This window comes from Arvicola amphibius, chromosome X (genome assembly GCF_903992535.2).
Source record: "Arvicola amphibius chromosome X, mArvAmp1.2, whole genome shotgun sequence".
Classification (NCBI taxonomy): Eukaryota; Metazoa; Chordata; class Mammalia; order Rodentia; family Cricetidae; genus Arvicola; species Arvicola amphibius.
In genome coordinates, this window is record NC_052065.1 from 48,545,183 (window position 1) to 48,559,401 (window position 14,219).

The following is a 14,219-nucleotide window of genomic DNA, read 5'->3' on the forward strand; positions in this document are numbered from 1 at the left end:
CTTAATCAAAACACTATAGGGAAGTTTTAAAATTTTATAGCCTTACACAATTTTCAATTCATTTTTTTCCTGAATGTGGATGGAAAAGTGATTGTTCTGCTTCCTGCTCAGGCAATCTGCTATTGTCATGACTCCCCCACCACTACAGGCTCTCTTTCTGGAATCACAACCCTCACCACCCAAAGAAAAATTTCTTCCTTTTATAAGTTGCCTGCATCACAGTATTTTATCATAGTAAAAACTGGGAATTTCTACTAATACCTTTAATATTATCAATTAAAAATGTTATTTAATATAAATTTCCAGAATTTTAGAACAGCAATTCTCAATTTGTGAGTTGCAACACTTTGGGAGTCATATATCAGATAACTGCATAGTAGATATTTATATTACAGTTCAAAACACTGACAAATTTCTAATTATGAATTAGCAATGAAATAAGTTTATGGTTGAAATCGCCAGAACATGAAGAACTCTACTAAAGGATTGCAGCATTAGGAAGTTTGAGAACAACTGTTTTAGAGTAAAATCTGAAATTTTATTGTCCCTATAAAAATGTATCTGTGATTGCTTGAAAGAAATTGCCTCTAAAGGGAATGGGGCTATTAGGAGGTTAGGCTTTGTTAGAATGGGTATGGTCACGTTGAGGGAAGTGTGTCACTGTGGAGGTAGGCTTAGAGATCTATGCTTAAGCTATACTAAGTGTGGCTCACAGTTGATTCCTGTTGCCTTCAGATCAAGATGTAGAACTCTCAACTCCTTGTCCATCACCATTTCTGCCTGCTTGCTGCCATATCCTGCCATGAAGGTAATGGACAAAACCTCTGAAATGTAAGGCTCTATTACCAAATTAAATGTATTCCTTTATAAGAGTTGTGATGGTCGTGGTTTCTCTTTACAGCAATAGAAACCCTAACTAAGACAGTAACATAGATTTTTACTTTTTAGTATATGCTTAGAAATGTGTGTGACATTCTTATCTATCTTAATTTGTTTGATAGTCCTGAGACTTAACATTGACTTGGAAATTTATTTTTCTTAAGATTTTTAAAATTTTCTCTGTGTGTATAATGTATATGTTTCTGAATGAGTATATGCCACATGTGTAAAATTGTCCACAGAGAGCAGAAGATGGTGTCGGATCCTCTGAAATGAAGTTATTGCCCCTTGTGAGAAAATTATCTATGTATGCTAGTATTTGTAACATAGAAAATTTTCTTTAAAATAGCTTGTCTTAGTATCTTTTTATTGTTTTTAATTAAATTTAATATTTATCAATCAACTCCTATGGACAGGGGACAAGAAATAGAAAAAAAAAAGATGGAGAGAAGGAGATAGAACTAAAAATAAGCTCAGAGACAATATTCCATCACTAAGACATGTCATATAGTTATTCAGTTTTATCAACAACAAGTTTTTGATGTAGGCCTACTGTGTCCAGCACTATAAAATATACTTAATGCAGGAAAAAATGTGATGTTCCTTTTCAATGGGAAAGTTTATAAAATATGCTTAAGCTTTCAAGTTACAAAGTTAAAGATTATTAAGAAACATTAGGTGCCTGCTTGCCTAGTCCTCCTGGCTACCCCTGAACCCTATTCAAATTTATATTAGGATGAAAAATCACAAGCAGCCTGACTGTGGACAAAGTCTACATTTCTGGAGGGTTCCTAAGAAACACGACATTGGAAAGAGGGAGAAAAAATTATGTGGGAGGGTCTTCTGTTTGAGTTGATTTCATTGGTTAATAAAGAAACTGCCTTGGCCCATTTGATAGGCCAGCCCTTAGGTGGGTGGAGTGGATAGAACAGAATGTTAGGAAGAAGGAAGTGAGGCAGATGCCTCAGGCATTCGTCATGCCTCTCCTCTCTGGGCAGTCGCCATGCCTTTCCTCTCTCCGAGATGGATGCAGGTTAAGATCTCTCCTGGTAAGCCACCCTTTGTGGTGCTACACAGATTACTAAATATCGGTTAATCAAAATGTGCGAGTTAGCCAGTAAGAGGCTGAAGCTAATGGGCTAAGCAGTGTTTAAGTGAATACAGTTTGTGTGTTGTTATTTCGGGTGTAATGCTAGTCATGTGGGAGCCAGGTGGGATGAAAAGCAGGCCGGTTCACAGCTCCTTAGTACAAAAAAAAAAAAAAAAAAAACAGTGAGATAGATGTTGCAAGATGTGGACATGAAAGAGAGAGGGAAGCAAAGTTACTTCATAAAGAAATAATGAAACTTGGGTTATATTATGGTGAAATTGGTCTCAAGTTTTATGGTACTAAGCCAATGAAAAATAAGGAAGAGATTCGTGTGATAGGGTTGAAATCGTTTATTGTAACCAACCTGCTTATGCTTAATAATCAGATACCCTTTCTTTCAAGACCATCAGTAAGTCTCAATTCTGATGCACTCCAAGTCCATGCTTTGGATTTGAGCAGAGGTATTTGTTACTCCCTTGATATGACAGAAGTAAAATTAACTTTGGAGTCCTTAAACACAGTAATAAACCTTAAGAAACAGCTTCTATAATTTCTAGGAAATAACTAAAAACTAGAGATAAGTTCATGTTAAGTCCAACACATTAGAATGAGACAACAGCCAGGTGTGATGCAGGTGTATGGACTCAGATTTATTTATACCCCAATTCATTAAAAGTATTTATTGCCGAGAATCCACAAAGAAGGATCAGTCTCTGGGTCAAAGCTTCATTGTCCCTTCCAATCACTTCCTGTAATCCTTTGTTTCTACCCCACCCCAGCTCTCAGCACTCACCCAAGTCCCAGCATCAAGTAGCCTCCTGGATCCCCACCCCCAGTGCAGTATCAGCAGGCCATTTTTTCCTCAGCTCAGGCACACAACCTAGGAAGATAAATGTTATCCTCCTGGGGGAACCACATCTCCTAGAAGGCCTCTGTGCACAGGCGCAGAGGCCATAGCATCACTTGGCCAGGAACTATGTCTCCCAGAAGCCCTCTTTGCACAGAAGGCCCCTGTGCGCAGGAGCAAATCAGTGTCGCTCCGCTGGATCTGAAGGACTACATTTCCCAGGAGCAGCAGCAGAATAGATCAGCCTATGCGCAAGTCCCCTTTAAAAGTAGAAACTGCCATGCGTTCCTCCTCTTCTTCCCCCATTTCTTCCTCACTGTCGAGCATGCCCTTTCCATAATAAACAGTCTCCACGTGTGCTCGCTGCATCCCGAGTTTCCTTCCTACTCCGTGGTAAAGAATAACATTGCTGTAAAGAATAACAATAGAGAAAGATGGTAGCTATGAAGACTTGTCTCTCTACTGCTGGTGCTCCTCTTCCTGGCAGCTGGGCTAGGATAAAAAGAAGAGGTTAAATTTAGATCCCCTGCTAAATTTGGTAGCCCCTTGCCTCGAGGCCCGTGGTATGCAAAGGGGAATTTCATCAGCAATTACAGCATTGCCATGAACAAGATCCACCAAGAAGACATTGTAAACAGGCTGCTGGCCCAGAAGAGGAAGAAGAATGACAGGAAACATAAAATTACCCAGAGAGAGGCCCAGGCCTTGAGGCTGGCAGGACAATCTCAGAGAAGTGAGGAGACAGAGGGACAACAGAGCTCCTTGCATAAGAACCCCAGTGATGAAGATGTGCTCAGGGACTTGCACATCTATTTGCACAGAGCTACTGGCCGGGATGGTGGACCAAAAAGAGCTCTGTGATGGAGGACTCTCATTGGCTAATAAAGAAACTGCCTGGCCCATTTGATTGGCCAGCCCTTAGGTGGGCGGAGTAGACAGAACAGGAAGAAGGAAGTGAGGTAGATGGCTCAGTCAGATGCTACGCCTCTCCTAAGTTAGACAGACCGCCATGCCTCTCCTCAGGGAGACAGACAGCAATGAAGCTCCAGCCCAAGATGGACGTAAGCTAGAAACTTCCCGGTAAGGCACCACTTTGTGGTGTTACACAGATTATTAGATATGGGTTAGTCAAGACGTGAGTAAGAGGATGGAATTAATGGGCCAGGCAGTGTTTTAAAAGAATACAATTTGTGTGTTGTTATTTCGGGGCATAAGCTAGCTGGTGGCCGGGAGCCGCAGCTCCACACTACAGAAGCTCTGTTGACACAGGTCTCAGTGACTAACCTAGTCCAGAGCAGGACTGTACTCTGCCCTTTGCTCCCTCTGCTCCTACTTCTGCCCTGGTCCAAAGTCTTCAAGAGAAACAAACCAATAAAGTCTTGAGCTAAAGTTAAAAAAATTATTGGCACCTTTGTGGCAATTTTATACACAGAGAAAGAATAAGCATCCATAAAACACACATGATGCCTACCATAATAGAACTGAGAAACTTACTAAATTGGTCTGCCTACAAAGGGTTTTTGACAACTGTTTATTTTCATGACAATATGATTCTTTTGAAAGATTTTAGACGTCAAGTATTTAAAACTTTATACAATTTTTAGGGAAAATTCTAAACATAATTTAAAGTTTCCTAACTTCATGGTGTATGTTCTCTACATTTTAAAAACATCAGGGAAAATAGAGAGAAAATCGATGAAGAGCAATGAAAGTGGCCTGTAATCTTCAGGCCTCTAAATTAGATAGGAGAAAGGAGAGCAGCAATCATAAGCCATTCCCTGGGATCTGCTTTCTTTAGGTCGTTGAAATCAGAGCTCCTAAGTGATTGAATCCAACACTGAAAACCTCTACAGCCTCTTACTGAGGTCAGAATCAGCCACAGCAGTCTGATAGTTTCAGTGAAATAGATCAGATTAGTTTGTAAAATTTCTTTGAGAAGAGTTTAGGCTAGAAGAGTGAAGTATAAACAAAGTCATGCTTTTTTGTCATATTTACAGATATCACTAAATGGTAAAACTAATATCACGGCTTAAGAAAAAAATAATGCCCTCTGGAGGAAGAGAATAGCATAGAAGATAGTGCCTATAGTTGCATGGAAATGTCAAGACTTGTACACTGATTAAATTATTGGATGAGAAGGTGGTTCTCACACTTGTAACAATGGTGTTGGTTTGTAGACTGAGCTGGTTCTGTCCCAGTTACAAGAATATGTTTATTTTGAACTTTGATATTATGATGGTTAATACTGATTGTTAACTTGATGGGATTTAGAATCATCTAAGTGGCATAGCTCTGGGTACGCATATAAGGGTGTTTCTAGATTTGACTAACTGGAATAGAAAGATGAATCACAAATGTGTTTGGTGCTTTTCTATGAGCTGAGGCTTTAGACTGAATGAAAAGAAAATAGCAACTGAACCCTCAGCATTCTTTGCTCATTCTGATGTATTTTGGATGTATTGTGACCAGCTTCCTCATGCTCTGATCTCCATGTCTTCCTTACTATCATGGACTGGACCCTAAACTGCGAGTCAAAATTAAACCATCCTTCCTTAAGATCTATATATTAAATGTGCAATTTATCAAATTTTTATCAGGTATTTTCCAGCACTCACGAGACAGAGACAGACAGATCTCTAAGAATTCAAGGCCAGCCTAACCTACAAAGTGAGTTCCAGGTCAGCCAAGAAAACATTATGAGAACTTGTCTCAGAAAAACAAAGCAAACAAAAATAAGAAAGTAATTTGCACATACAATATCTTTACTTTTTATTATTTCATATTATGAGCGCTTTTTGCTGGCATGTATGTGTGTATACCACAAATGTGCCTGTCACTGGCAGAGCCCAGAAGGATGTTTCCAATCTTCTGGAAGTAGAGTTATGTATATTTGTGAGCTGCCATGTCACTTCTGGGAATTGAACGCATGTAGTTCCTCTGGAAGAGGAGTCTGTATGCTTAACCACCAAGCCATGTCTCCAGTCCCATATCCAATAGTTTGTTCACATGCTTTCCTTGATTTATTATATCATTATGATTTTCTATGGCAAATGATAACACATTCTTTAAAAATATTTATTCTATTTTAAATGATGTTTGTCTCTGTGCTTGTGTGTACATTGTATGTGGGTATATGCATGTGGTTTCAGGTATCCAATGAGGCCTGAGGAGAACAGGGTGGTAGATTCTGTAGAAATGTACATAAAGGCAATTAGGAACCACCACTTGTGAGTGTTGAAATCAAACTTGTGTCCTCTACAAAGGCAATATATGCTTGTAACAACTAAGCAATCTCTCCAGCCCCTATAACACAATCTTGATTATACTGTTTGCTGTTTACTAATTAAGTAAAATTGTGGACTTAACAAATAACATCATATTATTTTTAAAACACAATTATTTTTCTTGAAATTCAACTTCTAATTAGCCACCGAATCATTACTAGTATTACCTAATATATACTTATCATGTCAAACATTGAGCCAAATGCTTCAAAGAAGGTCTTACTCATATTTAGTAGGAATATAAACAAGAGATGAATTGTCCATTATCTTAAGTTATTCAATGCTCATTTCTTCTAAAAAATTCTAGGTTACGTATATGACAGAGGCTTAACTTTTGAATTATTTACTTATTTTCATAACTCTTTTCCTCTTAAAACATAATAAGATAAAACAAAACCGTCACATTGAAGTTAGAGAAGGCAGACCAGCAAAAGGAAAATAACCTCAAGAGACAGCACAAGAATCAGAGACCCATTTATTTACACATTAAGGAGTCCCATAAAGTACTAAACTTGGAAGCATTTTCTAAATTGAAGTTCCCTCCTTTTGGTTTTATTTCACTTTGTGTTAAGTTTACATAAAGCTATCCAGGAAAGAGGGAAAAACAAAGATTCATGTAAGCTTGAAAATCTGACTTTTCACTTATTTTAATAGTTATATTAGGTCATCTAATAATTTGTAAACAAATAAGCCCCAACTCCGATGAGTATTGTGGCTATGGGGCAATGGCTATCTAAATAAATCTATTATTAACTTTTGAAGTAATATGATTTGAATAAGCTCTAGGTAAAATCATGTTCATAATCCTCTTTCAGGAAGAATATAGGCACTACATGGACACCTCAAGTTCATCATCATTATAATAAATAAATATGAGATATTGAGATGGTAACAGTCATGAATTTGAGTACTTAATGTTATCAAAATATTTTAATTTTTCATTTTATGTGTTTGTTCTACTTACATTATAGTTGAAGTGATCACTGAAGAGGTCCAAAACTTAAGAGGATATTGACTTGGAATTAATTGGAAGTAATGGATGACAGGGTAAAATTAACCTTTAGAACATGTTTTTATAAATGTTTTATCTAGTTTTTAATTATCAGTGCAGAATTTTTAAAGTTGAAATAGATTTGATATTCATAAAAATGGTAAATTTCTTGGAAGTGCTGTAAAAATGAGCTCAAATCATTCACAAAGTAGCATATTTATAAAAATATGCACAACTTTATTGGTCTAAAGTTGTCTTTAGCAGTATTTAATAATAAGATCTCAAGGATCAAATTAGATACATAAATCATGCGATGGTTAATCTTGGTTGTCAACTGAACTACAACTGGAAAAAGTAAAACCAAAGTATGTCCACTCTTGTGATGATTTTCTCTATCAGATTATTTCAAGCAAGAACACTCATCTTAAATGTGGGTCACACCCTCTGTTGGGAGTTCACATTAAAGGACTTGGGAAAGGAAGTTTTTTCAGTTTAGCTGTTTGCCCTCATTATCATCGGCAAGTTCATCTATTCTGTTGCCAAGGCATTACTTCACTGGTGTTAGAACCTACTTCAGGATTTCAACGTAGACCAAAGAACATTATTTCTCCAGGAATCCTCCAGGCATATGCCACCAGATTGGGGCTGCTGAGACATCCAGCTTCATGGAGCAAACCAGATTATCAGTTTTAGATAGAGATTGCAGACCCATGAAAATGAGAAGACAGAAACTGACCTCAATGGAAACAAATAGCAATTTTATCATTATGCGGGACAAGCAACCTTCCTGATGGAATGAATGTCTTGTCTTATAGAGATGGGGAAGCCAGGGTTTTATACAAGACAAGAGTGGTGATTGTGGCAAAGGAGTTTTGTGTTTTTTCTAAGAACTGAGGGTTGGTTGGACACCTGTTGCTATTTGAAAATGTAAGGTTTAGCTTGGGATGGTGGTGGTATGGGAAGTCCTGTATATGTGTTGCTTTTATTGGTTAATGAATAAAGAATCTGTTTGGGCTTATGACAGGGCAGAATAGAACAAGATGGGAATTCCAAGCAGAGATGGAGGAGAAAAGTAGGTGGAGTCACAGAGATACCACAGAGCTGCTGAAAGAGACAGACACCGGAACTTTACATGGTAAGCTACAGCCTTGTGACAATACATAGAATTATAGAAATGGGTTACATTAAGATGTAAGAGTTAGTTAATAAGAAGCATAAGCTAATATGCCAAGCAGTGTTGCAACTAATATAATTTCTGTGTGATTATTTCAGGTCTGGACAGCCAAGAAATAAACAAGAAGTCTCTTCCTACAGAGTAGACTTCCTTATCAGGAGGTACAAATGTTATCTTCGGGGGAGATTCTTCATTTCCACCATCTTTCATTCAGCCTCTCCAGTGTGACACAAAAGTATTATTAGACTACCTGGACTGCATCCTGTAATCCAATCTAGTAAATCCCCTTTTAATATAGTCTTTTTATCAGTTCTGCTCCTTTAGAGAACTCTGACTAATATAGAATGATTATTAATATTTGCTTAAATTTTGAACCCCAACTACAGTCAGTATCACTATACTCTGAATTTCAGTCACTGTAATTTCTCTCAGTATTCTGATGATCCTTGAATTGAGAAGTAAGTTAGTACCTTTCATAGGCCTTTCATGTAGCTGCCCACAGTCCCTTAGGTCCCACCTTTTGCTTTTTGAAGAAATTGCTTGTACCTTTCATGTTTCTCCCTCATGCACACTTTCTATAGCCTAAGTCAGACAGAGAAATCACCTGGTAGCCCATATAGGCCCTGTGCTTAGACTAGGGGAACTGTTCCTGCCTCAGAGTATCAAATGTTGAGATTATAAGTATGCATGTCCATGACTGGATGACATAATTTTCTTCTCATTTTTCTCCTGAGAACTAATTTTGTGCTAGTGAAACTGTCTTGATCGTGAAAGCAAAACATTGGAAGTTTGAAAATAATGACTAGTAGGAAAACTATGAAACTCTTGTTCTATCATATCTAGTGACATTTTTAGATGTAATTTGCAATCCAAAGAATCTATGTTGGAGTAACCTGACATTACCCCCAAATGTGCATATTTGTTCAGTTATTTATCTTTTCTTTCATAATGCCTCCATTTCTTTAGGAGCTTCTCCTGGTGATATGCCCTTAATAAATCACTTTCATATTAGTTCTTTATAAATTAATCATTGTTAGCATACAACATATTGTGTTTTCTTTTGGCATTTTTATCCTTAAATCATTGTACTTTATTTTTATTCATTCTCCTCCACTGCCCTCCTTCATTCTACTGCTCTCCTTTCTTTCTCCAAATTGCCCCTTTCTGCTTTCATGTCATACATATAACATTATTGATTTGCAAATGTGATACATTAGTTGTCATTAGGTCTTATTCTGATGAACTGAAGTCTTGATGGAGATTCCTATGATAACACAAAATACATGTTGTCAGTTTTTCCTAGTCTTCTACTGTAGGACCTATGGCCTATAGTGGACAAATATAACTTGTGAAATCAAATTTCTAGGACATTTAAGATCCTTTGAACTAACTTTGAGCTAAGAGTACCTTATATGGATTGAGAACATCATTCATTTTCCAAGAAAGACAAAACAGGAGTTTGTAAAGGTCCAATTTCATTTTGAGTTATTTTATTTCAATGCACCTCATAGTAGAATCATGGCAATCTACTTTCATAGTTACCTGATTGTATGGTTTATAAATGCTTCCAGAATGGTGATTCCTGCTGGGCTTTTCTGACTTGAAGATTATTGGCAATTTTATTACATGGAAACAAGTGCATATGTCAGGAATCATTTCCTTGTACTTCATCAATAAACAGAAAAGAATCCAGTATCCAAAGACCAGTTTGAAGAATTGAAAGAGGAATGGAGACAGCTGTCTTATTTCCATTTAAGAACTCAGGCCACATCACAAAATAATGGGTATTTCTCAGAAAATAACAATAAGTTATCATAAATGCACTTTGTACATGATTGCTCCACATGGGATTGCATTGCAACGATCAATCTGTGTGATTCTTCCCATAGTCACCACTCTCTACCTGAAAACAAATAGACAACATTGGCAATGAGCTGGCTAAATAAATATATTCTGTTTGCCATTCTCCATCTGAACAGGATACTCATCTTGCTCATAGCCTTGGATTCTAAACCAAAACTGAATCTGAACACTTATAAGAATACATCACCATGTGTCATTCTTGGGGAATCTCCTTTACTCAGTGAAGTCGGAGGCTTATTTGAGGGTTAACTATAGATGATTTTACATCATTTATTGACAATACAGCAGAAGTTCATTGCTCATGTTTTATTTGATGATATGGTCTTGGCAGACACTAACAAATGGTAAAATTCTTCTCAGTGGAAAAGAATTAAATATTTCATCTTTATGTAAGAAAAAGTGGTCCAGAGCTGGACATGATGGTTCATATGTCTAATTTCAGCTTTCAGTAAGCAGAGGCAGGTGGATCTCTGTGAGTTCAAAGCCAACCTGGTTTACATAGTGAGTTTTTTCTCATCAGCCAGGCTATGTAGAATGACTCAGTCTCAAGATAAATAAATTAATAAACAAGCAAATAAATAAAAAAGAAAAAGAAAAGATGGGCTGGTGTACATCAGAATATTATTTTATAATAGCCACTGAGTAATAGTAGAGAATTTAATTAGATGATCAAAGACTCAAAAAGAGTTACAGACTTCATCATTATACAGGATAAAACATAAGACAGATTTTTATGTACTAAATATGTGCTTAATAAAAGGTGCTGTTGGTCCCTAGCCACATTGATGAGATAAGTAAAAAACAGGAGGTCATGAAGATGGGTAACTTTTGGGGTTAGACCTAGAGACTATTTTAGTTCGATCTTCACACATCTAAGCTTTCACCTGAGAATACTAAAATATGTGTTTCCACTGTGGAATTAAAAAAAAAATCTCTTGAATTAGAAGTGGTTGACACATGCCATTTTATTTTGTTACTATAATTAGATAAACATGGAAAAGTAAGGAAAACAACAGAGAAGAGAGGGAAGGTACAGTGTTGCTTGAAATTATTATTGTGAATTATTAAGAAGAAAATAAAGTTGTATGTGCATAAAAAGGCAGAAAATATTTTTGAAACTCAAATTGCTCACTGGAGTCACTCTTCATACTTTGTTACTTGCAGGTAATTGGCAATGAATGGCATACTACTGCAGCTTTATGAACAAAAATCACTGAGGGATCAGGTCACTCAGACATAAATACAAATGCCTAGGCAAATTGTAAATCAGCTCAGAAACTGACTGGAACAAAATGAGTACATATAATAGATAAAAAATGACACTGTAAGCAAGGTGGATTGACAATAAACCTTTAATGCTATTGCTTGGAAGCAGAGACAAGCGTATCTCTGTGAGTTTGAGGGTATTCTCGTCTGTGTCTTGAGTTTCAGGCCAAACAAGGTTACCTGGTGAGATTCTATCTCAAACAAGAATTTAAAAAAAAGACATCACTGTAAAGCCTTGCAATCTACAAAATGATTACCAATGTGTCCCACCCAATTTACTGTGTTATGTATAGAAAGATATGTTTAAGTAATTGTACTTTATCCTTTTTTCTACTGTTGCCATTAGTAAGATGCATAACAGTTGTTAGCATTCAAGCCTGACGTTGGGCTCTCTCTCTCTCTCTCTCTCTCTCTCTCTCTCTCTCTCTCTCTCTCTCTCTCTCTCTCTCTCTCTCTCTCTCCCTCTCTCTCCCTCTCTCTCCTCTCTCTCTCCTCTCTCTCCTCTCTCTCTCCTCTCTCTCCTCTCTCCTCTCTTCTCTCTTCTCTTCTGTTACTCCTGTCTGCAGAGCCCAGTCTCCCCTCTCCCCTCCCCATTTTTCCATTCCCTTTCCCCCAATAAAAACATCCTCCACTCCACCTGAGTTCTTCCACATGGCATCTCTTGTGCACTGCTTTTTCTAAATTATAACAACAATGGTGCACTTGGAAAATTCTAAGAAAAATGATCATTATCTGTGATGGCTATTTTTGGTTTTCAGCTTAATTGTAATTGGAATGAACTATATTCCAGACATGGAGAGCACACTTGTGATCCAGATCTTGAGGCTGAAAGACACGTGCCTTTAATCTAGAGCTTATTGCTGAAAGACAGGCCTTTAATCTGGGTCACATCTTCTGCTGGAAGCCTATATAAAAACAATGAAAAAAGGAAGGGATTGATCTTTGCATGCTTGCTCTCACCTTGCCATCACACCCACACCTTCACTTGCATTGGAATCTACTTATTAGGGATTCTAGCCTATACAGTAGACTAGTTGAGACACCCAACCTCATGGGACTGAGCAGCAACTACATTCTTGGACTTTCCATTCTTTCCATTCACAACTAGCTATTGTTGGACTGCAGACTGTAAGTCATTCCAATAAATTCCCATAATATATATGTGTACACACACACACACACACACACACACAAACACACACACACACACAAATACACTATATAATACCGAGGTGTAGAAAGCAAAGGCTTTTGTACATAGAGATAAGCACTGGAGAAGCCAGGAAATGTAAACACACAGTTTACCTCTTCAAAGGAATGAAGCATATAACTACGCTTTGTGGAATGCTAGAAATGATGTAGCTTTACAGCCTGGTGATCCTTTTGCTGTCTGATGAGACAGGCTCTGACATATCTCCGAGAATTTATGCTTTTACTTATCTAAGATGTTTCCTCCTAAATCTTGAACATTGTTTTTAGATCCTAAACCCATTCTTATGAGTGATGTCACTTATGCTTTACAAGAGCCTAAGTGACTTCTATGTTACTGTAGGGCCAGGCCAATTCTAACACCCACAGGCATTATGTTGAGCTCAGTCAACTCCCTAGACTCTATAAATCTTGGGCACTATCTCTGAGTCAATAGTACCCATCCTTGTGAAAGAAGCCAGATGTACTTCATAAGGAATCACAATATACACATGTCTTAAATTGTTGTTCTCTTGGGACTAATTTAATTGTTATCTAAATGCTTTTTTCCCCCAAATTCTGCTGTGTTTAAATATGACAAAAGAAAATGATTTGGGCCAGACTCTAAAAGTCCTGATCCAGGACAAGTTTACAATAAAATTGGGCTGACACAATTTTCATTCTTGTCTCTTTGTGAATGGTTTATTCCCTGCCTGCTTTAAAGCCTGCAGAGGAATCACCACACTGAGGCATTACTTAAAAACTGCCGTTTGCTGCTGCCTGGAGTGACTGAATGTTTTGAACACTGACATAAAAAAATGAATGTACAATTAATTAGGGAGATTATACATAAATCATTTTATTGTTTTTGTACTTAACAAACATCTGACAACCTTTATTTTTAATTTTACTTTTTTTAGAGGGGATGTCGAAGTTTCTGAGTGAATCTTATAATAGGCAGAGAGTAATGTTCTCCATTACAAAAACCATTAAGATTTCTATTTTCTTTGAAGAAGACTTTAGGTGAGCTATAATATAGTTTTGCCAATTGGAGTGTTCTGACATGATGTTCTTAAATGCCAGGGAAAGTTGAGAAATTGTTTGGTATGGATGCAACTATGTCCTCATCTAAAAAGGCTTGAACTTGTTGAAAACATAACTGCCTGTCTTACTCATGAGTATCGTTTTTCATATCTTACTCATATCTATTGGTTTTTTTAAGTCTTATCCTTTAGCCTTTCCTTCATGTTGTAGATAGCCCAAATTTCCTCCTAATATCTATTTTATTTTTTATTTTATAGATATTATGTATTTTATACTTTATATTATAATTTATATATAACTTGTTTATATACTTTTTAAATTTTATTTATCTATTTATTATTTTCAAAGTATATGAGTGTTTTGCCTACATGTGTGCCTGTGTACCACATGTGTGCCTGTGCACCACATGTGTGCCTGATGCTGTTTGTGGTCAGAAATGAGAATTCTCTGGGATTGGAGTTAAAGATGGTTGTGATCCATTATATGAGTGCCCAGAACTGAGCCTGGGCAAGAGTAAACAGTGTTCTTACTCTTAGAGCCATTCCTCTAGTCTCTGCCTGTATGTCCTAAATATAAATCCTTATATTTACAGC

At 37.0% G+C, this 14,219-nt stretch overlaps 1 pseudogene; it reads left to right on the forward strand.

Annotated features, from left to right (window-relative positions):
- The first annotated feature begins 3,250 nt into the window (after positions 1 to 3,250).
- On the forward strand, positions 3,251 to 13,724 carry LOC119804238 (annotated as a pseudogene).
- The last annotated feature ends 495 nt before the right edge of the window (positions 13,725 to 14,219 follow it).